The 24,676-nt window shown below is 38.6% G+C and overlaps 1 protein-coding gene across 7 annotated transcripts in view; it reads right to left on the reverse strand.

The window, feature by feature from the left end:
* NCOA2 (nuclear receptor coactivator 2) overlaps positions 1–24,676 on the reverse strand; it is a 295,825-nt gene that overhangs the window by 144,085 nt on the left and 127,064 nt on the right. For 2 of the 7 annotated variants that reach the window (XM_038579482.1, XM_038579488.1), the window contains exon 3: positions 13,388–13,462. The exons of the other annotated variants lie outside the window; for them this stretch is intronic. The gene's annotated coding sequence lies outside the window, so the exon portion shown is untranslated. The remainder of the gene's footprint in view (positions 1–13,387; positions 13,463–24,676) is intronic. 7 annotated transcript variants of the gene reach the window in all.

A 24,676-nucleotide genomic window follows, 5' to 3' on the forward strand; every position in this document is an offset into this window, starting at 1 on the left:
AGTTCAAACCAGGGCTCAGCAGCTTGTCTTCATCTTCACCAGTGATGTAAATGAAAATACCATACATCACTCTTCAGAAAAACACAAAAACCCCCAAACCCTGCAATTAGCAATAAATTTATTGCTTCAGAGATAAATCTCCTCTATTAACCCAGACCAACATCTTGCCTTGATGTGAACCTAACTAAGCATATGCTGAGCCCCCTGCCGCTTATCTCCTCTATCATTTGTTTCTAACGATAGCTGACAAACTGGCCTCACAAATCCTTTTTTAGCTGCTGATCACACAGATCCCCCTTTGACAATCCAGCACGGTGGAACACTCGAAAATTCTTCCTGCTTCTATTCTATTGCTTGCTCTAAAAACCGGTTTCCTTTTCATTGAGATAATAGCCTTTTCTGCAGTCACATGACTCAGAAGCTACATTAGCAGAGCTTTATGATAATAGACTGAGTAAGCCTCTACCCCTCCTGTTATTAAGAGAACGTCTTTTTCTTCTTCTTCTCCTTCTCCTTCTTTTCCCTCTCTCTCTCTTTCTCTCTCTCTCTCTCTCTCACACACACACACACACACACACCCCGATGGGCATAATTCACACATGCATTCAACACACGTCTAAAATTATTTACTCTTCTTGGAATTATAATAAAAAGTATAACTACAATGAAAATACTAACCATTTCTAACTCTGCTGCTAAAAATAACTGCTAAAAACAAACATTCTGATGCATGGCTTTCCAATCAGTAAGAAGCAGCATGCTGGCCCTCTACATGCCCCTATGGACAGTAATATAAAGTGGTATAGTTAGAAGAAAATGTGTGCTCTCTTATTCTCTGGAGCTTTGCCCCCAGTGATATAAATTTCACAAATCTGGCATAACAAAAACTTTAGAGACATTATAGCTATCCATATATTGGAAATTAGCTCCCTATATTAGTAAAACACATGTAAGCACACATTTAAACACCAAAATGTACTGTTGTTAGGACAATATCCTCATTAAGTAACTTACAAATTGTTCCAAGGAAAAAAATATTCCCATGGCCAGAGCCATCTTAAAAAATAATAATCAAGGGCAGCCTGGGTGGCTCCAGCGGTTTAGCGCTGCCTTCAGCCCTCAGGTGTGGTCCTGGAGCTCCGGGATAGAGTCAGTCCCGCGTCAGACTCCCTGCATGGGAGCCTGAATGGAGCCTGCTTCTCCCTCCACCTGTGTCTGTGCACACTCCTCCCCTGCCTGTCTCTGTCTCATAAATAAATAAAATCTTTAAAGAATAATAATAATCAAGAGTTCCTTTCAGTCTGGCCAATTTGATTTATTTCTTATAAACTGTCAACTCTTAAAACACCTATGTGGAAACACTAGCACAGTGCCTGTGTAACAGGTTAAAATACTAGGGAGACAGCAGATTATATTATATACTTGCTTCATTTTCAGTTACAATTAGTTTCTTATTAAAATCTTTTTAACTCTACCAAGCAAGCAGTTTGGGGAAGGAGTTTAAGTGTTAGGATGTGTTGAGAAGTCAGGCAGAGAAAAAGACAGGTTAAGGAGTTGCCCCAGAAGAAAACCATACTGATGCATAACACACAACTGGAAGATAGACGTACACCATGGGGCTAAAAGAATCTGTTAAACTGGAGTCAGTAGATTAAGCTACATTTTACATTCCTTAGTTATATTTATTGCCTTGGTTTTCTCATCTCAAAAATGGAAAACATGGCTTTTTAAAAAACGGAAGTATAATTAACATACAATTTTATGTTAGTTTCAGGTCCACACCATAATGATTCAACAATTCTATACATTACTCAGTCCTCAAGAAGTGTAGCATGAAAAGTAGATTATATGGAACTTTTAACTGATAAAATACACATAAAAGTTACCATCTTAAAGTAAACAGTTCAATAATGATTTATTCACTGTTTTGCAACATAACTCCAAACTTGTTCATCTTGTAAAACTGAAACCCTAATACCCATTAAACAACTCCCCATTTCTCCTTCTCTCCAGCTCCTGACAACCGCCATCTATTTTCTGTTTCCATGAATTTAGCAACTTTAGACACCTCATTCAAGTGGAATCATACAGTACTTGTCTTTTTGTATATAGATATTTTAAAGAATAATTATTTTACTGCCTGAAGATCAAAACAAAGAGCTTTCATCTCACAAAACCATTTTATATAAAGTGCATTATTCATAAGTAAACCAAGCCAAAATTAGATTAATACAGAAAAACCAAGGACTATTATAGACACAACTACATAGAAGGATTATCATATAAAAGCTACTTATACAAAAAAACTCTAGTTTCTCAGAACTCAAAAGAATTTGACAATTCTAATTCTGAAACTTACTTTACTTTAATTACATTACCCATTCAACATATAAATAACTTGGGTAAGAGTTGTTTACCAATTCTCTCTCTCTCACTAAAAGGAACCATCACCAGTCTGGAAGATTATCCTAACAACTTTCAGAGCCTAAAATGATTACTGAGGTGTCAAGGAACGAACATAAGCTTCCTGAAGACCTCAGTGAAGAAATTCAATGAGAAAATAAAATGTTTCTAAGAAAACAAATTTTAAATTCATAAATGTTGGTACACGGTAACACCTTATCACAAAAAAAGCCAAAGTATAATTCAGAATTATTAAGATAACTAAGGTAATTGTTAAAAACCTTTATAAAGTTGTGGTAATTTTAATAGATACCTCAATATTTTCAGTATGCATTTAAAATCTAAAGTCAATAGTCAGCCAGGGCATCACAGGAAATTGATGTTTCGTAGGAAAATATTCTCACAGTAGGTAATGAGAGAAAACTTTTCTAAAGAATAGCATAAAAACTGCAGGGGGGAGTTTGCTAAAATTCATCTACCTATGTCCTTTTCCTGCTCATGTTATCAAATCTTTGGTTATCTCAGAAATCATTTCTACAGAGGTAGAGTGGGGTCACAGATACTCTAAAACTAATACCATGTGCCCTTTATTAGCTACAATGGAGTTTTTACAAGTTATTTCTCAGCCAAATCACAGGGAACAGCAAAATCCTATGAATTCTCTGATCAAATCAACAGCAGTAAGAAAATGTCTCCTGCCAAACACATCTAAGTAAAATGTCTTGATCCAGATTCCACACTTACACTTCAAGATGTATTACTGTTAGCAAATCTGTCCCTCTGTCATATTTTCTGCTGGCAAGCACAAATAGGTAAAATTTTTAACTCCCCTCCTGAGTGCAGAAGGTGGCTGCAGCAGATTTTATCATTAGCAACTTTAAACTTTTTTCATCACCAAGGCAGTAGTGTTTCAACAGGAATTAGGCTAGGTAATTTGTAAAGTTGTTTCTAGCTTCAGTGTTCTCTGATGGTGGTTTTACATATAGAACTGTGGTTCATTCTCAAACCAAAAGTCTGGTGAGAGTTAAAACAGTGCAATAAACAGATCTTAAGAGTAAAGTTCAAGAATTCTGAAAAATGAAAGGACTTATGTAACCCAAACTCCTATCAAGATGGAAAACACTTTCGTGACCACTGAATACTTCTGTGCCCACTCTCAGGCAATCTCTCTCTCCTTATCCCCACCAACAACCACCAATCTTATTTTCTATTATTACAGATTGGTTTTGCTTTTTCTAGAACTCCAAATAAATGGGATCATACAATAAAGTACTATTTATGCTTCTTTCAGCATAAAGTTTTTGAGACCCATCCGTGTCACTGCATAAATTAATAACTTGTCCCATTTTATTGCTAAGGATATTCGAATATACTGCAGTTTGTTTATCCATTCTCCTCTTCCTGGGGATTTTGGTTGTTTCCAATTAAGAATTCTAAGATAATTCTGCAAGATCCCAACCCCTGGTGTACATACCCTGCATAACCTCAAGTATGATGAATTTTCACTCCAGTGATGAGGCTGTATTATATGGCACAACTAACTTTAGGATAGGGAGGTGGAGGGGATCCCCGGGTTGCTCAGTGGTTTGGCACCTGCCTTTGGCCCAGGGCATGTTTCTGGAGTCCCGGGATCGAGTCCTATATCAGGCTCCCTTCATGGAGCCTGCTTCTCCTCTGTCTGTGTCTCTGCCTCTCTTTCTACCTGTGTCTCTCATGAATAAATAAATAAAAATAAAAAAAAAAAGATAGGGAGATGGGTCTGGTCTAATCAAAATGAGTTTTCTCCAGCAGGCAGCAGCAAAACTCAGGAATGTGAGGCACAAGAAGGATTTGATATGTTACTGCTGATGTGAAGATGGAGGGGACCACATGTCAAAGAACACAGGTGACCTCTAAGAACTGAGAGTAGCACACAGCAAACACCCAGCAAGGAAACAGGACGTTAGTCTTACAGCTGCCAGATACTGAATTTTGCCAACAAGAATGAGCTGAAAGTGGATATTTCCCCCCAATGCCTCCAGATGAGAACTCATTCTTGCTGACACCTTCATTTCAGCCTTACAATAACCCTAAGCATAGAACCCAGCCATGCCAGGCTAGGTTTTCTTTCTTTTCTTTTCCTTCCTTCCTTTCTTTCTTTCTTCCTTTCTTTCTTTCTCTTTCTTTCCTTCTTTCTTTCTTTCTTTTTTTTTTTTTTTAAGATTTATTTATTTGAGAGGAGGAGAGGGGCAAGAGAGGAGGGCAAGGGAGAGGAAGACTCTCCAGTGGACTTTCTGCTGAGCCAGGAGCCTGACACGTGGCTTGACCCCACCACCCTGAGATCATGATCTGAGCTGAAATCAAGAGGCAGATGCATACATAACTGACTGAGCCACACAGGCTCCCCTGAATTTCTGATCTATAAAATGGTGAGCTAATAATAAATGAATGTAGTTTGTGGTAATTTGTTACACAGCAAAAGAAAACTAACACAGAATTATTATATACAAGCTGCTACCAATACACATGTACAAGTCTTTTAAAAGACACACATTTTCATTTCTTATAGGTACATACCTAGGCGTGGAATCACGGGGCTCATAGATATATTTTTATAAGAAACTGTCAAACTGTTTTCCAAAGCAGCTTTACCATTTTACATTTCCATCAGCTGTGTATGGGAGCTCTGGGTGTCCCACATCCTCACCAGCATTTGGCGTTGTCAGTCTTTTTAATTTTAGCTGAAATCCTAAATCTGTTAGCAGCCTTCTCTACAGATGGGGCGTAATCCTCATCCACTCCTCTGTGGAGCTTTTATAACATTTACAGCTAATAATACCACAGTATGTCTTGTTTTGTATTCTATGTTAGTGTCTCACAGGGGTTAGGTTCATCTACACTGCAGCATAAATACTAAAGGGCAGGGATCATGCCTTTTACTGCTCTTATAATTCCCAGCAACAATTATCCTAGTACTGCTTCTATAGATTATGTGATCTGATTTATGTACTGACATTTCTTTTTTCTTCTAAAGGTAATTATGAGCAATATGAAAAAATCCTTTTGAAGAGGCACCTTTATAGGAAGGAAAGAGTATGGCCTTGGAGTGATCCTTTAGTGTGAATCCATACACTACAAATATGACTCTTGAACAAGTTATTAACCTGAGTCAGGTTCATATCTGTAAATGGCAGGGGGGCGGGCAGCAGTGCAATGCCTATATTCCAATGTTATTGTGCAGATTCCATGAATTATATCGAAAGCAACTAGCCCAGTGCCTGGCAGAGGAGGACATCAATCAACTGTAGCTATTACTAGCCCTTAGTCTGATTATGCTCTGCAAAAGAAGAGGAGAACCACATCAATGATAAGTTTGAGGAAAGAAAAAAAGAATACAGAAAATGTTGAGGGTTGTGTTAGGTGGATGGAACCACAGGTTGTTTTCATAGTTTTCAAATTATGGAATTACTTAAAATCAATACTAAATTAATTTTAAAATGTTGACAGCTTCTAAAGCTGGGAAAGGGTACGTGGGGGCTTATAACACTATTTTAAATTTCCATGATACAAACCTCAAAAAATAAATTGAATACATTGTACCAGAAAGTGGCAAATCTTTAATCAACAAAGTTGTTGTGGTACACTATTATCATATATTTTATTTACTCATATATTTAAAAATGAGATATACTCTGATATGTCACATTTAACAAGTTGCTGAGTGTGAACTAACTCATCTATGACATTAATTCATAAGCCCATTAACATTGTGATTATACATATTAGATTTTTAAAACTTGATAAAATATCATGGAATAATATATCTGTTAAATATATTTTTATTGAAATGAGGAATAAGATTCATAGATAGTAATAATAAAATGAAAAGTAACATCCATCTGAATTGGCTATTTTCTTTAGACATACGTGTGCACCAAATTAGGTCACTAGACCTCTGACCTCCCTCCTCAAGAGGTGAGTCTGTGATACAGGAAAGGCTTATCTGTGAATATCCTGCTTATGGATATCATCCTACCAATATTAACTAAAGATTTCGTTCTTTTGATATGCAGGAAAATGAGCCTTTGAGAAGGCCCAACTGTGCTAAGCTAGCAGTGAGTCCTATTTTGTTGGGCTATTTCCAATAAAAGGCTTATGCAAACAGCAGTGCATAAATGTCTATGATACTACTGCAGTCGATTATACCCACACAAAAGAGAGCTGAGGAGAAAGGACGATAGAGCGCAATCGTTTCTAAATATGACTCTGCCAAGTTACCACTTCATGAAATGAAATAATATACAAATAGCATACTATACTCTCATCTCAGCATTTGTACTTCATCCAAGGATTTCAGAAGCTTCAACAACTGAATCAGATTCTTCCCAATTAGCACATATGTCCCACTCTAAAGTAGGTTGCCTTTAAAAGGTGCATTTATGGGACGCCTGGGTGGCTCAGTGGTTGAGCATCTGCCTTTGGCTCAGGTCGTGATCCCAGGGACCTGGGATTGAGTCCTGCATCGGGCTGCCTGCAATGGAGCCTGCTTCTCCCTCTGCCTGTGTCTCTGCTCTCCTCCCCCACCGTCTCTCATAAATAAATAAATAAATCTTAAAAAAAAAAAAAAAAAGGTAAAAAGAAGAGTGCATTTATTCTTTGAAGTCACTGGAACACTACTACCAGGTTATAATTAAAAGTCTGAGGTGATCTGTTAGCCACAATTAATGAGAATCGTAGTAGCCGATGAGGATTTACGCCTTTCAGACCTCAGGCTTCCACACACTCCTAAGGCTCAGGAAGCAGGTTATAGATCTCAAGAATTTGATTCGCTGACAGAATCCACCTTCTAAGATGGACATTATTCCCTAAAATGTTCTGCCAGGATCAATGACCATTTAAAATTGTAAAATCTTAGAACTAAAAAGAATCTGAGAGCCATCCGGTCGGTCCAGGGGCTCTTGAAGCCATCCATTTCAGATTCCCAAACTGGGGTAACTCTATACTTTTCCAAACTTTAACTTCAGAATCATTGACATATTAAGGCAGAAAACTTCCCACACTGTTACTAAGAGTTCAAAAAGTAACCAAAGGCAGAGACTAGACTAGACTGCTTCTTCAAAATGTCAGAGAGGATTGAGGTTGCAGGGATAATACAGAAGAACAATAAAATGTCCTTTGAGCGTGATGGCTAACAGCCTCACAAACCTTCTTGTTCTCCTTAACTCTTGTGGATTAACCAGATTTGCTTTTCCGGCTCTGCTATTCCCTGGATCCTCTATATATTAACTTCTCCCACCAAAAGCCAAAAGAACACGTCAATCATACACAAAAAAGACTGGAAGAATGTGGCTCACTGTTCTCACTGTATCATAAAGGACGCTATGCAGATAGATGATAGTAAGACTTCTGTGTCAACCTGTTTTAATTAAGATCTGACTAAAAATTTTCATTTATTCACACACTTGGCCATATAAACAATAATCAAAGTTAGACAAAAAGCTTCTCTTTGTGTGGAGATGCCATATTCTGAGACAAATAATTAATTATTCATCTATTCCAAATCTCCACAGGCACAAGAGGCACTTGTGATAAAAGGTGCTAAGGAACATGTGTTTTATGTTGGTCTAGAAGACTACATCTCTCACAGCGTATCACTGTATCTCAGCACCTCGAGCCAATTCTGACTCAACTTCAAGTGTCACTTGTGAATGCTTCTGAGGTGGATGATTTCTTTCACCTTCCCCTCACCAGGGCTCTTTCTTTTTCTGCTTTCTCCCATTTTCTCTTTCCCTTCAAAAAATCATTAAGATTACTTATCCTTGTTTGGAAGAGAGTAATAATAATTGCAATCATAGTCACCAAGTATAGGAAAAGAGGGAAAAGATCTTTAGGGGAAAAAAGAAATCTTTCCTTAGAGCCCACAGTTTATAGGAATAGTTTATAAAAAAGGAAAAGCATTGTTGATATTTGATCTGATGTCTTTCTCTCTGTAACGGTTTTCCTTTTTTAGCATTAGATTAATTCATTTCCTCCAAAAATATTTACTGAATGCCAGTATCATATAAAGCACTAAGACAGGTGCTGGGGAATACAAAAATGAACAGGACAAAATCCCTGCCCTCAAGAAACCTATAACCAAGGAGGAGAAAGAGAAAAGTAGGCAAAACTTATAAAATGTTATCAAAAGTGCCATTCTGAGGTCTGGGCTATTATAGGAGCAACAGGGGAGAATGCCTGATTTTGGAAAGGAAGTGCCAAGATTTCAGAGACTATCAGGACAAGCAGATCTATATCAAGTGTGTGAGGAAGAGGAGAAATAGGTGTATAAGCAGGGGAGCAGTGGAAGAGCACATCTCTTACAAGGACTCTAAAGAAATACCCAGGAGGGTCCCTAAAAGAGGATGGTGGGAAAAAAGGCTGGAAAGGTGGGCATGAACCAGGTGAGAATGAGCTTTGTCTGCAGAGCTAAGGAGGTTGAAATTCAGCCTGTAGGGAATGGGGAACTCATGAAAGGTTCTGAGCAGTTGAATAAAATGATCTATTTTTTTTTTAAAAAGAAAGTTTAAGGGATCCCTGGGTGGCTCAGAGGTTTAGCACCTGCCTTTGGCCTAGGACGTGATCTTGGAGTCCCGGGATCAAGTCCTGCATTGGGCTCCCTGCATGGAGCCTTCTTCTCCCTCTGCCTGTGTCTCTACCTCTCTCTGTGTCTCTCGTGAATAAATAAAATCGAAAGAAGAAAAGAAAAGAAAAGAAAAGAAAAGAAAAGAAAAAAAAGAAAGAAAAGAAAGAAAATAACAGCAAAGAAAGAAAAGCAAAGACAGAAGGACGGAAGTAAGAAGTGATTACTGAGGAACGTGACGGAGGAAGGAAGGAGAAAGAAACGAGGGTCAAGGAGGGAGTAGAGAAAGCAAAGACCGAAGACGAACTAACAAAGCGCCATAAGATAGAGAGATCTACCTACCGAATAAAGACAATACATCCATCACTACAGACTAAAACCTGCCTCCATCCATGCCTCCCGCCCGCCCTCCCCTCACTCCCATCCCTCCTCCCACTCCCATCCTCCACATCCGCCCTCTCCATACCTCCCTCCCTCCCTCCTCAGAAAGAAGAGAGGAAAGTTTAGGGGTATCTGGGTGGCTCAGTCAGTTGAATGTTGACTTTGGCTTAGATCATGATCCCAGGGTCCTTGGATGGAGCCTTAGGCTAGGTTTTCTGCTAAGAGGGGAGTTTGCTTGTGGTCTCTCTCTCAAATAAATCTTTTCTTAAAAATTAAATTAAATTAAAAGAAAGTTAGTTTACCAGTGGTATGGACTTAAAGAAATGATACTAGTTAGGGAGAACAGTTAGAAAACTGGAGCAATAATATCAATGAGAAACAATGAGACTAGATATAAGCTAAAATACCTAATCCTTAAAAGTCTTAGTACAGCTCATAAATAAACCCTCACATATGTGGCCAAATGGATTTTGACAAAGGTGCCAAGACCACTCAATGCGGTCTCTACATTTGTCTTTTCAACAAATAGTGCTGGGAGGGATGCCTGGGTGGCTCAGCAGTTGAGGTCTGCCTTTGGCTCAGGACATAATCCTGGGGTCACAGGATCGAGTCCCGCATCAGGCTTCCTGCATGGAGCCTGCTTCTCCCTCTGCCTGTGTCTCTGCCTTTCTCTCTGTGTCTCTCATGAATTAATAAATAAAATCTTTAAAAAAACAAAAACAAAAAAACAAAAAACAAATAGTGCTGGGTAAACCAGATATCCACATGCAAAAAAGTGTTTGGACTCTTGACCTACATATACAAAAATTAACTCAAGAGTAGGTCAAAGACCTAAACATAAGAGCTAAAACTATAAAAGTCTTAGAAGAAAACATAAAGGGAAAGCTTCATGGTATTGGATTTGGTAGGGATTTTTTAGATATAACACCAAAAGCAGATGTGACAAAAGAAAAAATAGTCAAGTCAGACTTCATCAAAATTAAAAGCTGTGGGGCAGCCCGGGTAGCTCAGCAGTTTAGCGCCGCCTTCAGCCCAGGGCCTGATCCTGGAGACCCTGGGATCGAGTCCCATGTCAGGCTCCTTGTATGGAGCCTGCTTCTCCCTCTGCCTGTGTCTCTGCCTCCCTCTCTCTCTGTATCTCTCATGAATAAATAAAATCTTAAAAAAAATTAAAAGCTGTGCATCAAAAGATACTATCAACAAAATACAAGGGCAATCTATGGGAGAAAATATTTGCAAATCATATATTTGATAAGAGATCAATATTGAGTATTACAAAGAACCCCAACAACACAGCAACAAAATAAAAAATTTGATCCAAAAAATGGGCAAAGGACTTGAACAGGCACTTCTCCAAAGTAGATACACAAATAGCCAATGAGCACATAAAAAGATGCTCAACCTCATTAGTCAATAGGGAAATGCAAATCAAAGCCACAAAATACCATTTCACATTTATTAAGATGGCTTTTATCAAAAACTAGAGGGGCACCTGTGTGGCTTAGTCAGTTAAACATCCAACTCTTGATCTCAGGTCAGGTCTTGATCTCAGGGTCATGAGTTCAAGCCCTGCACTGGGCTCCAAGCTGGGCGTGGAGTCTACTTAAAAAACAAAACAAAACAAAAAAACTAGAAAACAAGTATTGGCAGGGATGTGCAGAAACTGGAAGCCTTGTGCATTGCTGGTGGCATATAAAATGGTACAGCCACTGTGGAAAACTGTATGCTGATTCCTCAAAAGAATTAAACATAAAATTACCATATGACTCTTCTGGGTATGTATGCAAAAACACTAAGAACAGACCCTTGGAACAAATATTTGTACACCTATGTTCACAGCAGCATTATTCACAATCACTACAAGGTAGAAACAACCCAAGTATCCACTGACAGATGAATGGATAAATAAAAGTGGTACGTACATACAATGAAATATTATTCAGCTATAAAAATGGAGGGAATGTGGACACATCATACTACAAGATGCATGAACTCTGAGGACATGCTAAGTGAAATAAGTAACTAGAGATAAGAACCTCTAAATGAGCTTCCTAGAACAGTCAAGTTCACATAAAGTAGAAGAGTGGTTGCCAGAGAATGGAGAGGAGGAATGGGGAGATGTTTAATGGATGATGGGGAGATGTTTAATGGATGATGGGGAGAGGTCTTCAATTGAGGAAGACAATTAAGTTCTGGAGATGGATATTGGTGATAGTTGTACAACAATGTGAATGTACTTAATGCCATAGAACTGTACATTTAAAGTGATTAAAATGGTAATTTTGTTATGTTTATTTTATCACAATTTTCTAAGAAGTTTAATGTATCCACACTTGAGTCAGAAAATGTAAAAAATGGGCAGCCCAGGTGGCTCAGCAGTTTAGCGCCACCTTCGGCCCAGGGCGTGATCCTGGAGACCGGGGATTGAGTCCCACATTGGGCTCCCTGCATGGAGTCTGCTTCTCCCTCTGCCTGTGTCTCTGCCTCTCTCTCTCTTCTGTCTCTCATGAATAAATAAATAAAATCTTTAAAAAAAAAAAAAGAAAAAAGAAAAAAAAATAAAAAAATAAAAAATAAAAAATAAAAAAAAAAGAAATGTAAAAAATGTCTCATATTTGGAGCTTTGCTTACATTTTCAATACTGTCATTATTGCCTCAATGAAAGAGTATTCTCAGTCAGCTGCCAGAAAAGAAAGGATTTATCTTGACTCATAAAAAAGAAAACAATAAGAAGTGATACCTTTAGACCTCAGTGGTTAGACCAAAATTATCCCTGGCTTTTAATGAGGGAAGCCAAAGGACAACACACACATGTGACTACTCCTTTATGAATGACATGTCTGGTCTGGTCTATAATGATTATAGCCCCTGGCAGACAGTATCTCCACTGTACTGTCCACTGCTCCCTTGCAGTAGATTCAATAAACTTCTATCTCCGTTTTTATTTTTTTATTATTTTTTTTCTCCATTCTAAAAAAAATGATTATAACGCCCAAATCTGGTATAGCTGCTGTGCGTCCAAGGTTTCAAGGGATTCATACTAATTTATTATTAGTCTACTAAGTAAAATCACCACCAAAACTTAGGAGTATTTTTCTGCCAAACTTACAAAATAAAGATAAAACCATGTGTTAACTAAGCAAGAGAACCTCAACAAAAAGGTTAGAGAACAATTTACTCATTTCAGAAGTGAGAAAGCTAAGGGTTAGTTAGGTATCAAAGATCTTCCTTAAGTAAGCAAGGAAAAAAAGCACACATAAGTAACTCTACATAATTTTAGCTAACATATGATTCTGTTATTTCTATTTATTTCTATTTTACTTAGAATAAAGTAACTGATATATACCAATTTAATGACAAAAATGCTGAAACACAAAATGAGACTCTCAAGGCTGAACCCTATCTATCACGGAATCTACAAAGTCTGGCAAACGCACAACACATGCTTAGTTACCCCTTTCTCCCATTGCACAGCAGACACTGCTAATTAATCACTTCTGAGCCTGTATGTGGCCTCTCGATTCTTCTCAACACAGCACTCCATGCAATCACTATAATCAATAGGAGTTGGCACCAGAGATGAAGTCTGCTTGCCATCCCAACACCAGGGTGAGAATGGGAGAGAGATCTGGAGCAGCCAAGAATCACAGAGGAGATCCAGTAGAGTCTCTCCTAAGGGAGAGAATATATCAACACACCACAACACAACAGATTCTGCAACAGTGGCTTGCTACATGAATGGAAACTGAATTTGTTGATTTGAAGCAGCCACCTCTCTTTTATTAAACCTGTTTTAGACATGAATAAAGACCCAGCTACGCCCTCAGTGACACAATAAACTCTGTAGTTCTTTGAAAATAGAGCTTTTAGCCTTGACAGGACTGAAGAAGTGAGGGGCACAATTTAGTGTATGTTCTTGGAATTTTGTTAGAAAAATACTTTGCTAATAAAAGAAAACCTTCCCCAGCAGGAGAGGAAAGGTTTCCAGATTGGCCAACTACTCACCACCTGTCCTTCCAATTTTGCTGCTTCCTCCTGGGTTCTACTCAAACTGCATTCCCCACCATTCCTGGAAACCAGCTGGCAGAAGAGGGGGGCAGAGAAATGCAGGCAAATTTGCAAGTGACAAAAAAGTTTTTCAAAGATAAGATCTAAACCAGTCTGCCATTGCTCTGGAGGGGATCTTGACCAGAATGGGAGCCAAAGTGTAGCTTTCTCATTGTATGTGGAAGATTTAACACCACAGCTATGTTATTCAGTCAGGTCATTTTTCTTGATGTTTTATGATATTCCACTCCCCACCCTGTAAACATGGCCAATTTCATTAATAAAGGGATCCCATTCTTTATAAGCAAGACATTCTACTCAGATTACATCAGGTTAAAACTATTTTTTAAAATATTTTATTTATTTATTCATGAGACACACAGAGCAGCAGAGACACAGGCAGAGGGAGAAGCAGGCTCCATGCAGGGAGCCCAACGTGGGACTCGATCCCAGGACCCCAGGATCACGACCTGAGCCAAAGGCAGCCGCTTAACCACTGAGCCACCCAGGTGCCCAGTTAAAACTACTTAATAGACTAAAGAGAGAGGGAAAAAAAGCAATAAAGATATATTTTGAAAAATCACGCCTATCTAATGCTTTCCAGGAGCCAGGTACTGAATTGATATTCCTACCTATTTTCCTCATAACAATCCTATGGGACTGGTACTATTGATTTCTCCCAATTTACAGCAAAACTGAGGCACAGAGAGGTCAAGAACAGCTAAGTAAAAGGGCCAGGAACTGCATTTGTGCAGTCTGGTTCCAAAGTCTGTGCTCTTAACCACTATATTTACACACAAAAAGAGTAAAGGCACACATGCTCAGCGATTGCCAAGTATGCAGGCATTATGCCAGGTAAGTGTTTTGCATGTGGTGTCTCACTGGTTCCTCCAAATACCACATGAGACTGGTTTAATCTTCCCCTTTTAGAGATGAAAAAAACCGAGGGTCAGTGAGGTTAAGTAACTTATTCAAAGTTACACAATAGATTGCAAAACACCAGTTACTTATTGGGTACCAACTATATGCCAGTCACTCTGACATGCATTCTATCTTTAATCCTCTGAATGGCCCTATAACAAAGGTACTAATTTATCCCCATTTTACAGCTAAGGAAAAATGAGGCTTAGAGAAAGGTTTGATAGTATAATTATTAGAGTCAGATTAGTATGAAGAAAAATCCTAACCCAGGCCAGTTGGGTCCCAAATCCCTAGTTTTTCACCCTCGGGATGCTGCTATAAAATACATGTTTATACATCAGCTGCAATATGCACAGCATTATCAGGGGCACAAAGATCCTGCTGCCTGATCTTACAGTCTAGAGAGGGACAATAAACAGGATAAATAAGTAAAACTTACAATAGATAAGATATTGCTAAGTGCTAAGGAGGAAAAGAAGAATGTAGGTTGAGTAGAAAAGAGAGTAAGTTTTAAACAGTTCAGATAGGGCAGTCAGGGACTCTCCTGCTTCTTGCTAGACCTTCAGACATGAAGCATGCTTCCAATCACCGAGACAGCCCAAACTGCCCCCTTGCTCTCTAAACGTGCCACAGAATCATGGGCCTGCCTGAGAAAAAGCAGCCCTATTTTCTGGCCATTTCCTTCAAGTCTTGTACAATTTGGCCTCTATCAGAACATGTTTTGCCAACACTGTCCCTTGGCTTCTGTAATACTGCACTGTTAGGCTATCACCTATCTGCCTCACCTGTGTTGGGTACACTTCTCCCTGCCACCAAACAGAAAGAGAGAAAAGAAAAGGGAGAGGGAAAGAGAAAGACAGACAAGCAAGCCTAACTACAGGCATTACTTGAATAACATCCTTGCTTTTTCTTCTCCCTATAAAGCCACTCCTTGCAGACTGTATCTGCTGGTGCAGTTTCAGTGATCTCATGTAGATGTGGGGCTCCATTTATACTTCCAGCCTCGTGCTATCACTTCTGCTCCTGGGTCCGCCTGGCTTTCAGTCACTCATAGGCATCTGTCTTTAGCTGTGGCCGAAATGCAGCTCCTTGCTTTTCTGAGGAAAACCCTTTTCCCCCATCTGCTGCTTCATATTCTCTGTTGTTCGGTCAGCTCTAACTCTTCTTTCTCTCTCCATCTTCAAACCCAATTGATGCCCAAGATCTTCAGTTCCTACTTCTGCAGCTTCTCTGGATCGCACACTTTCTCTCCAATCCCTGTGAGACTATACCAAGATTTCCCTCTCTTGTTAGCAGGCTTCTCCAGGAAATTCTCCCCATGTCAGGTTCCTCCCTCCCTCAACTTACTCTGTGGTGGGAATCAAATCTACCACCATAGTCCCTTCAGGTTTAACACAAAAGGGAAATGACCATAGGGTATTGAGGATTAACTGTGCTAATTACAATAATTGACTACTATACTTAATATGCAGTAGGACTCAAACAAGAATCTGGAACTCAGGAGCCTGGCAATCTTTGTCTACCAAGCAGTCCCCTAACTCTATGATCTTAGTTCTGGCGAAACTGGACTACGCAGTGTTCTCAGACTTGGCCTGGCACTTTCCTATGATCATCTCATTCCTTCCCATCTACCTCTTCCCGCCATTCATGCCTATCTAAACCTCCATGGATGATCAACTCAGTGGCATCCTTCTCATAAGTCTTCCCTTGTCAATCCCTTCTCGTGAGAGAGACCTTTCCAGGGCGCCTGCTGGCTCAGTCAGTATAACATGTGACTCTTGATCTTGGTATTTTGAGTTCAAACCCCACGTTGGGCATGGAACCTACTTTAAAAAAAAAAGAGAGAGAGAGCGACCTTACCCTTTCCCAGTGCCCAGAAACCATCAAACTAATCTGACCATATCTTCTCAGTCAGTCTGTAAATATTTATTAATCACTTGATGTGTGCTTTGCAATGTATTAGGACTTGAGGACACAAATGTAAAAAACTACTGTTTTCTTGATATATCATGGTTATTACTGTCCACACACTTAATATACCCGAAAGTAAATTATAAACTTGAAAGTGGCCCAGCACTATGATTATAAGCTCTTTGATGTCAGTCTGTGTATTACTCATCTTTGTTTTGTTTTTTTTTTTTTTAGATTTTATTTATTTATTTATGAGACACACACAGAGGCAGAGACATAAGCAGAGGGAGAAGCAGGCTCCCCACAGGGAGCCCGATGTGGGACTCGATCCCAGGACCCCGGGATCATGACCTGAGCTGAATGCAGACGCTCAACCACTGAGCCACCCAGGCATCCCTTGTCTTTGTATTCTTGATAGCACTGATAAAGACACTTTGTTACAGAATATAAATGTAAATTGTTACATTTGATGGCAACCATAATTTTGTTATATTTCAGTATTGCTATTTCCAGAGACTTTTAAGGGATTTCATAATGAAAAATGAACTATTACTATACCACATGTGAAGGATATTACTATTATTTGTAAATTTTCAGATGAAGAAATAATTATTATACACCTCTTAGATAACTTAAAAGTTCGCTACAATTTAAACATAAAACAAGGATTAGAATTTAGCATCTCAAACACTGGTGCCCAAATTTCAGAGTCTAATGAATAAGAAAGACTAAGAGGAACTCAATAAAACCCTCAATCCTTCTACTAACCTTTCCTATGTATTTCTGTGTTTTGTTATTGAGGGGAGATATCTCAAGTCAAAGTCTTACAGCTGGTAATCACTATGCCATATGTAAATAAGAAATTAAATAGACTAAATAAAGAACAAATTCACTGCACTGGGTCCCTGACTCAGGTGTGAAACACGAGACTGATTAGTCAGAAGGATAAGGCAAATATAAAGTGTGAAGAAAATCTGACAGAAGACAACTACTCTAATCTTTCTCTATTCAACACCTCTAAGAAATAGAACCACAGTCTTCCTTAACAAAGTTATCTAAAATAAAGTAAAAGTCAATTACTCCAGTAGCTTAGCTACTGCAAATATATAGCATCATGCTCAGAGAGTAGAAATAAATCAACATTTCTAAAATATTATTTCTTGGCCCTAATATTTTCAAATGAGTTTTTTTTTTTTAAGATTTTATTTATTCATGAGAGACACAGAGAGAGAGAGGCAGCGACACAGGCAGAGGGAGAAGCAGGTTCCATGCAGGGAGCCTGTCGTGGGACTCGATCCTGGGTCTCCAGGATCAGGCCCTGGGCTGAAGGTGGCGCTAAACTGCTGAGCCCCCCGGGCTGCCCTCAAATGAGTTTTAATTGTGTATCAACAGGGTAGAGTTTAAATAAGGATTAGGGGCCTATTTATGCTTGGTGGTGAGTCAGGCACTGTATTTTCTTTAAACAAAATAATGAACAAGTCGAGAGTTTAAATGCTCAACTTCAAGTGTGAAGTATCATAGGCACAACTAAACCGTAAACTTGGGGTGCCTGGGTGGCTCAGTTGGGAGCATGTGACTCTTTTTTTTTTGTTTTTTTAAGAGAGAGAGCACACAGGTGAGCCAGAGGGGTAGGGGCAGGCAGAGGGAGAAGAGGAGGGAGAATTTTAAGCAGGCTCCACATCCAGCAAGGAGCCTGACATGGTTCTGATCTCCTGAGATCATCAACTGAACTGAAATCAAGAGTCCAACTCTTAACTGACTGAGCCACTCAGGCGCCCCACCCCCTACCTTCTTTTTGCAGGGGAAGCATGTGACTCTTGATCTCAGAATTGTGAGCTGAAGCCCTGTACTGGGTGTAGAAATGTTTTAAAATGAAAAACTTTAAGAAAAATGGTAAACTTAAAAATTATGGAATAGTACACGAACATCTATCTCACACTTGTAAAATGCTAAAGGCAACCATTTGTTTTCCTTAAAAACATCACCAATATCACTCATTTTAAGAAACCTATTCCTTAAAAAAATCCTTTAAAAACTGTAACTAAAGCTCCTAGATTAAAAAATTATAAAACTACAAATATTTAAAAGAGCTTACCAAAAAAAGAGAAGAATTACTGTAATTATTGAAACATGAACTGGTAAATGAACAAAACAGCCGTTTTACTGGGAAAAGTCATGCTATCTGGGTTCTTAGGATAGGTCGTGATAAAGATAAAAGACATTATATAAAAGGGGAATCTTCAAAGCTAACCCCATCCCTTCATGATATGACAATATGCTTTAACAGAAAAGATGAAGAAATGACACAATTATGTGCCTGCTCTAGTTGAAAGGAAAAGGTTAGGATATGGCAAATAGTGAATATGATGGCAAAACACTGCAATAAAACTCGAGTCTTAGTAAAACCTGTAAAGCTAAACAAAACAAAACTTCAAAATTTAAAAAAAAAAAAAGAAAAGGGGGGATCCCTGGGTGGCGCAGCAGTTTGGCGCCTGCCTTTGGCCCAGGGCGCGATCCTGGAGATCCGGGATCAAATCCCACGTCGGGCTCCCGGTGCATGGAGCCTGCTTCTCCCTCTGCCTATGTCTCTGCCTCTCTCTCTCTCTGTGTGACTATCATAAATAAATAAAAAAAATTAAAAAAAGAAAACAAAAAACAAAAAAAAACACAAAACTTCAGTACCTATAGCAGACATTATGAAATAACTATACCTAAGAAAGTAGCAAGGCTCTCACACTTTAATACCTCTTAAATATCAAAGCTTCAAATTAAAGTAATTTTAAGAACGGTTAATATTTATTGAGTGCTTCGTAAGTGCTAAGCCTAGTGTTAAGCACTTTACACACATTATCTCATTTAATAACAACCCTATGAAGCAGATATTTATATTATCCCCATTTTACAGTGTTAGCTTGGATTCAACACCCAGAATCTGACTTGGGTCCTTAACTACTACAGTAATATATACTGTATTAATATATGTGTGTTTATATAGACATATTAACATATGGTTCTTAACCATACAGTAATACATGCTGTGTTACCTTTTGTGTGAATTTAATAATCAAGCACATACACAGAATAATTAATATGCCTAATCCTCTTCTCTTTTGGGAATACCCATCTATAATATTCAAATCTAATCTATACATATAAAGTACTTTTATATGAAGAAGAGGGGAGAAGCACAGTAATGATAACTGGTCCCAGACATGGAAAAAAGAAACCAGAGTTACCCTTTATTGCATTTCCTTTAATCAGAGCCCAGACAGAGGCATGGCTAGGATCACTGCAAGAGGGGTACATGGGCACAACGCCCATACTCAGGCAAACCATGATCTCTCAATATGCTGTGTATGCAACTTTAATAGATTTACAGGCATACTGTGGAGATACTGTAGGTTCTATTTCAGACCACCACAATAAAACCATTTTTGCCATAAAGTGAATCAAATAAAATTTGTTTTCCAGTGCATGTAAAAGTTATGTTTACACTATACTATAGTCTATTAAGTGTGCAACAAATAGCATTGTCTTAAAAAATGTACAGACACTAATTAAAAATATTTTATTGCGGGATCCCTGGGTGGCGCAGCGGTTTGGCGCCTGCCTTTGGCCCGGGGCGTGATCCTGGAGACCCGGGATCGAATCCCATGTCGGGCTCCCGGTGCATGGAGCCTACTTCTCCCTCTGCCTGTGTCTCTGCCTCTCTCTCTCTCTCTCTCTCTCTCTCTCTCTCTCTGTGTGACTATCATAAAAAAAAAAAATTTAAAAAAATATTTTATTGCTAAAAATTGCTAATCATTGTCTGAGTTTTCAATGAGTAGTAATCTTTTTGCTGGTGGAGGGTCTTGCCTTGATGTTGATGACTGCTGAAGGTTGGAGTGGTTGTAGCAATTTCTTAGAATAAGACAACATGAAGTTTGCTGCAATAATTGACTCTTCATTTCACAAATGATTTCTCTATAGCATGCAATGCTATTTGATAGCATCTGATTCATAGAACTGCTTTCAAAACTGGGGTCAATTCTCTCAAACTCTGCCACTGCTTTACCAACAAAGTTTATGAAATATTCTAAATCTTCTGATGTCATTTCAACAATTGTCACAGAATCTTCACCAGAAGTAGATTCCATTTTAAGAGATCATTTTCTTTGCTCATCCATAAGAAGTAACTCCTCATCTGCTCAGGATTTATCATAAAATTGTAGCAATTCAGTCACACTTTCAGGCTCTACTTCTAATTCTATTTCTTGTTGTTTCTACCACATCTGCAGTGACTTCCTCAACTGAAGTCTTGAACCCCTCAGAGTCATCCATGAGGGTGAATCAACTTCTCCCACATTCCCGTTAAATGCTGATATTTTGACATCTTCCCATGAATCACACATGTTTTTTTTAAATCCAATTTGCCAACATATACTATAACACCCATGCTCATTCCATCAAGTGCCCTCCTTAATGCCCATCACCCAATTACCCCATTCCCCCACCCACCTCCCCTTCCACAACCCTTTGTTTGTTTCCCAGTTAGGACTCTCATAGTTTGTCTCCCTCTCTAATTTTTCCCATTCAGTTCCCCTCCTTTCCCTTATAATCCCTTTCACTATTTCTTATATTCCACGTAAGAGTGAAACCATATGATGATTGTCCTTCTCTGATTGACTTATTTTACTCAGCATTAATACCCTTCAGTTCCATCCACGTCAAAGCAAATGGTGGGTATTCATGTTTTCTGATGGCTGAGTAATATTCCATTGTGTATATATACCACATCTTCTTTATCCATTTATCTGTTGAAGGACATTTTGGCTCCTTCCAGTTCGGCTATGAATCATACATGTTCTTAATGGCATCTAGAATGGTGAATCTGGGGCAGCCCAGGTGGCTCAGTGGTTTAGCGCCACCTTCAGCCCGGGGCCTGATCCTGAAGACCCTGGATCGAGTCCCACATCAGGCTCCCGGCATGGAGCCTGCTTCTCCCTCTGCCTCTGCCTCTGCCTCTCTCTCTCCCTGTGTGTGTGTCTCTTGTGAATAAAATAAATAAAATCTTAAAAAAAAAAGAATGGTGAATCCTTTCCAGAGTTTTTCAGTATACTTTGCCCAGATTCATCAGAGGACTCACTATCTATGGCAGCTATACTTTCTGAAATGTATTTCTTAAAATAATAAGACTGTAAAGTCAAAATTACTCCTTGATCCATGGGCTGCAAAATGGATGCTGTATTAGCAGACATGAAAACAACATTCATCTCGTTGTACATCTCCATTAGACAGTTTATGTGACCAAGGGCATTGTCAATGAGCATATTTTGAAAGGAATCTCTTCTTCTGAGTAGTAGTAGGCCTCTATAGCAGGCTTAAAATATTCAGTAAACCATGTTGTAAACAGATGTGTGGTCATTCAGGTTTTGTGGTTCCATTTTTAGAACACAAGCAGAGTAAATTTAGCATAAATCAAAAGGGCCTTTAGGATTTTCTCAATAGTCAATAAGCATTGATTTCATCTTTAAGTCACCAGATGCATTAGCTCCTAACAAGAGAGTCAGTCTGTCCTTTGAAACTTTCAAGCCCGGTGCTGATTTCTCTCTAGCCATGGAAGCCTTAGATAGCAACTTCTTCCAATAGCAGGTGGTTCCATCTTGACTGAAAATCTGTTGCTCAGTGGAGCCACCCCCATTAATTCTCTTAGCTAGATCTTCTGGATAGCTTGCTGCAGCTTCTGTATCAGCATTTGCTACTTCACCTCACTCTTGTATGTTATGGAGACAGCTTCTTCCATAAATCTCATAAACCCACCTCTGTCAGCTTCAAACTTTCTTCTGCAACTTCTTCACCTCCCTCAGCCCTTGAAGAACTGAAGAGAGTCAGGTCTTGCTCTGGATTAGGCTTTGGCTTAAGGGAATATTATGGCTGGTCTCATCTTTTATCCAGACCATTCAAACGTTTCCCCTATCAGCAATAAAGCTGTTTAGCTTTCTTACCATTCATGTTTTTACCAAGGAGGGTAGCACTTTCAATTTCCTTCAAGAATTTTTCCTTGTATCTACAACTTGGCTGTTTGACACACATAGTTTTCAGCCTGTCTAAACTTCCCACATACCTTCTTCACTAACCCTAGTCATTTCTAGCTTTTGATTTAAAGTCAGAGACATGTGACTCTTCTTTTCACTTGAACAATTAGAGGCCATTGTAGGGTTATTAACTGGCCTAATTTCAGTATTGTTGTGTCTCAGGAAATAGGGAGGCTCGAGGAAGGGGAGAGACAAGGGACCAACTGATCAGCGAAGCATCAGAACACACATCCATTTATCCATTAGGTTTGCTGTCTTATATTTGCAAATGACATATCCAGTAAAGGGTTAGTATCCAAAATATATAAAGAACTTCTACAACTCAATATCCAAAAAATGAATAGTCCAACTAAAAAATGGGCAGAAGACACAAACCAACATTTCTCCATTTCACATCCAGATGGCCAAGAGACACAGGAAAAGATGCTCAACATCACTAACCATTAGGGTAATGCAAATCAAAACCACAATGAGCTATCACCTCACACCTGTTAGAATAGCTAAAATCAACAACGTAAGAAATATTAGGTGTTGGCGAGGATGGGGGGGACCTCTCGCACTGTTAGTGAGAATGCAAGCTGGCGTAGCCACTGTGGAAAACAGAAGAGAGGCTCCTCAAAAAATAGAACCACCCTATGATCCAGCAATTGCATTACTATATATTTATCCAAAGGATACAAAAATATGAATTCAAAGGGAAACATGCACCCTGATGTTTATAGCAGCATTACCTATTATAGCCAAATTATGGAAGCAGTTCAAGTGTCCATCAGTTGATGAATGGATAAAGAAGATGTGATATGCATGTGTATGTGTACACAAACACACGAATATTACTCAGCCATAAAAAAGAATAAAATCTTGCAATTTGCAATGACATGTATGGAACTAAAGAGCATAATGCTCAGTGAAATAAGTAAGTCAGAGAAGGACAAATACCATATGATTTCATTCATATGTAGAATTTAAGAAACAAAACAAACAAACAAAGGGAAAAAGGAGAGAGAGAGGAAAACCAAGAAACAGACTCTTAACTATAGAGAACTGATGGTTACCAGAGGGGAGGTGGGGGTGGGGATGGGTTAAAATATAGTGATGAGGAGTAGGAGTGTGCTTGTTGTGGCGAGTACCAGGTGATGTATGGAAATACTGAATCACCAAATTTTACACCTGAAACTAATTCATCCTGTATGTTAACTAATGGAATTTGAGTAAAAACGTTTTTTAAAAGTTTGCCGTCTTATATTGTCACAGTTCACAGCACTCCAAAACAATAATAATAACATCAAAGATCACATATCACCATAACAAATACAATAATAATGAAAAAGCTCAAAATATTGTGAGAATTACCAAAATGTGACACAGAGACACAAAGTGAGCAAATGCTGTTGGAAAAACAGAGCTAAAGAACTTGCTTGATGCCGAGTTACCACAAACCTTCAACTTGTAAAAATTCAATAAAGTGAAGCACAGTAAAACGAGGTGTGCCTGTATACAAGTATGGGGGAAAGGGAGGTAGGACAAGACACCAGTGGATACAAGTGCTATTTGTCTAAAAGACAGTGATAAATGTGGGAAGAAGGAAGAAAGTCTTAATTTCAACCTTGATCCGAAAGACTGTATTTCTCTTATCTTTAAGGAAGTGAAGTAGTGAGGAAGCAGAGTTATCATTCTCATGTATATGGTTATGATCATTTTTAGAAAAAAAAAAGCCACGTTTAAGCCTCTCATTTTTTTAAAGCTTGTTTATTTTTAAGTAATCTCTACACCCAATGTGGGGCTCAAACTTACAACCCTGAGATCAAGAGTTGCACACTCCTCCAACTGAGCCAGTCAGGTGCCCCTAAGCCTCTTATTTTTTATAACATGATTTAAGGTAAGCCTATAGTTTCTACCACAAGTTTCAGCATTTTCCTTTTGTTCTAAAAATCAAGAATTAGTTTCATATTTTTGAATTAGGGCTGTCAACTACATGAGTCTACCAAGGATTAGCTAAGGTCTGAAGTTTAACTGAAATAACTTCTTAAAAACAATACAATATGTCTACATAGAAATCAAATTTAACAACTCTTCTAATTTAATCAGAAAAAAACCTGTTTATGCTTTTAAATGGAATAGTATATAGTATACATTCTTTATCTCAAAGTAAATGTTACTAAATACATATAAAATGTTTTTCACATGTCAAATGCTATTTTCCTATTAAATCACCACATCATATGGGAAAACTATGCTTCCATAAAAAAGAAAAATCACACTAATGGGCTGAGCTAAGAATTTGGAGACCTGACCACATACATGCCTAAGAAGTGTATATTCCAACAGGGGTCTGCAAGCC

Source organism: Canis lupus, chromosome 29, assembly GCF_011100685.1.
Source record: "Canis lupus familiaris isolate Mischka breed German Shepherd chromosome 29, alternate assembly UU_Cfam_GSD_1.0, whole genome shotgun sequence".
NCBI classification, from domain to species: domain Eukaryota; kingdom Metazoa; phylum Chordata; class Mammalia; order Carnivora; family Canidae; genus Canis; species Canis lupus.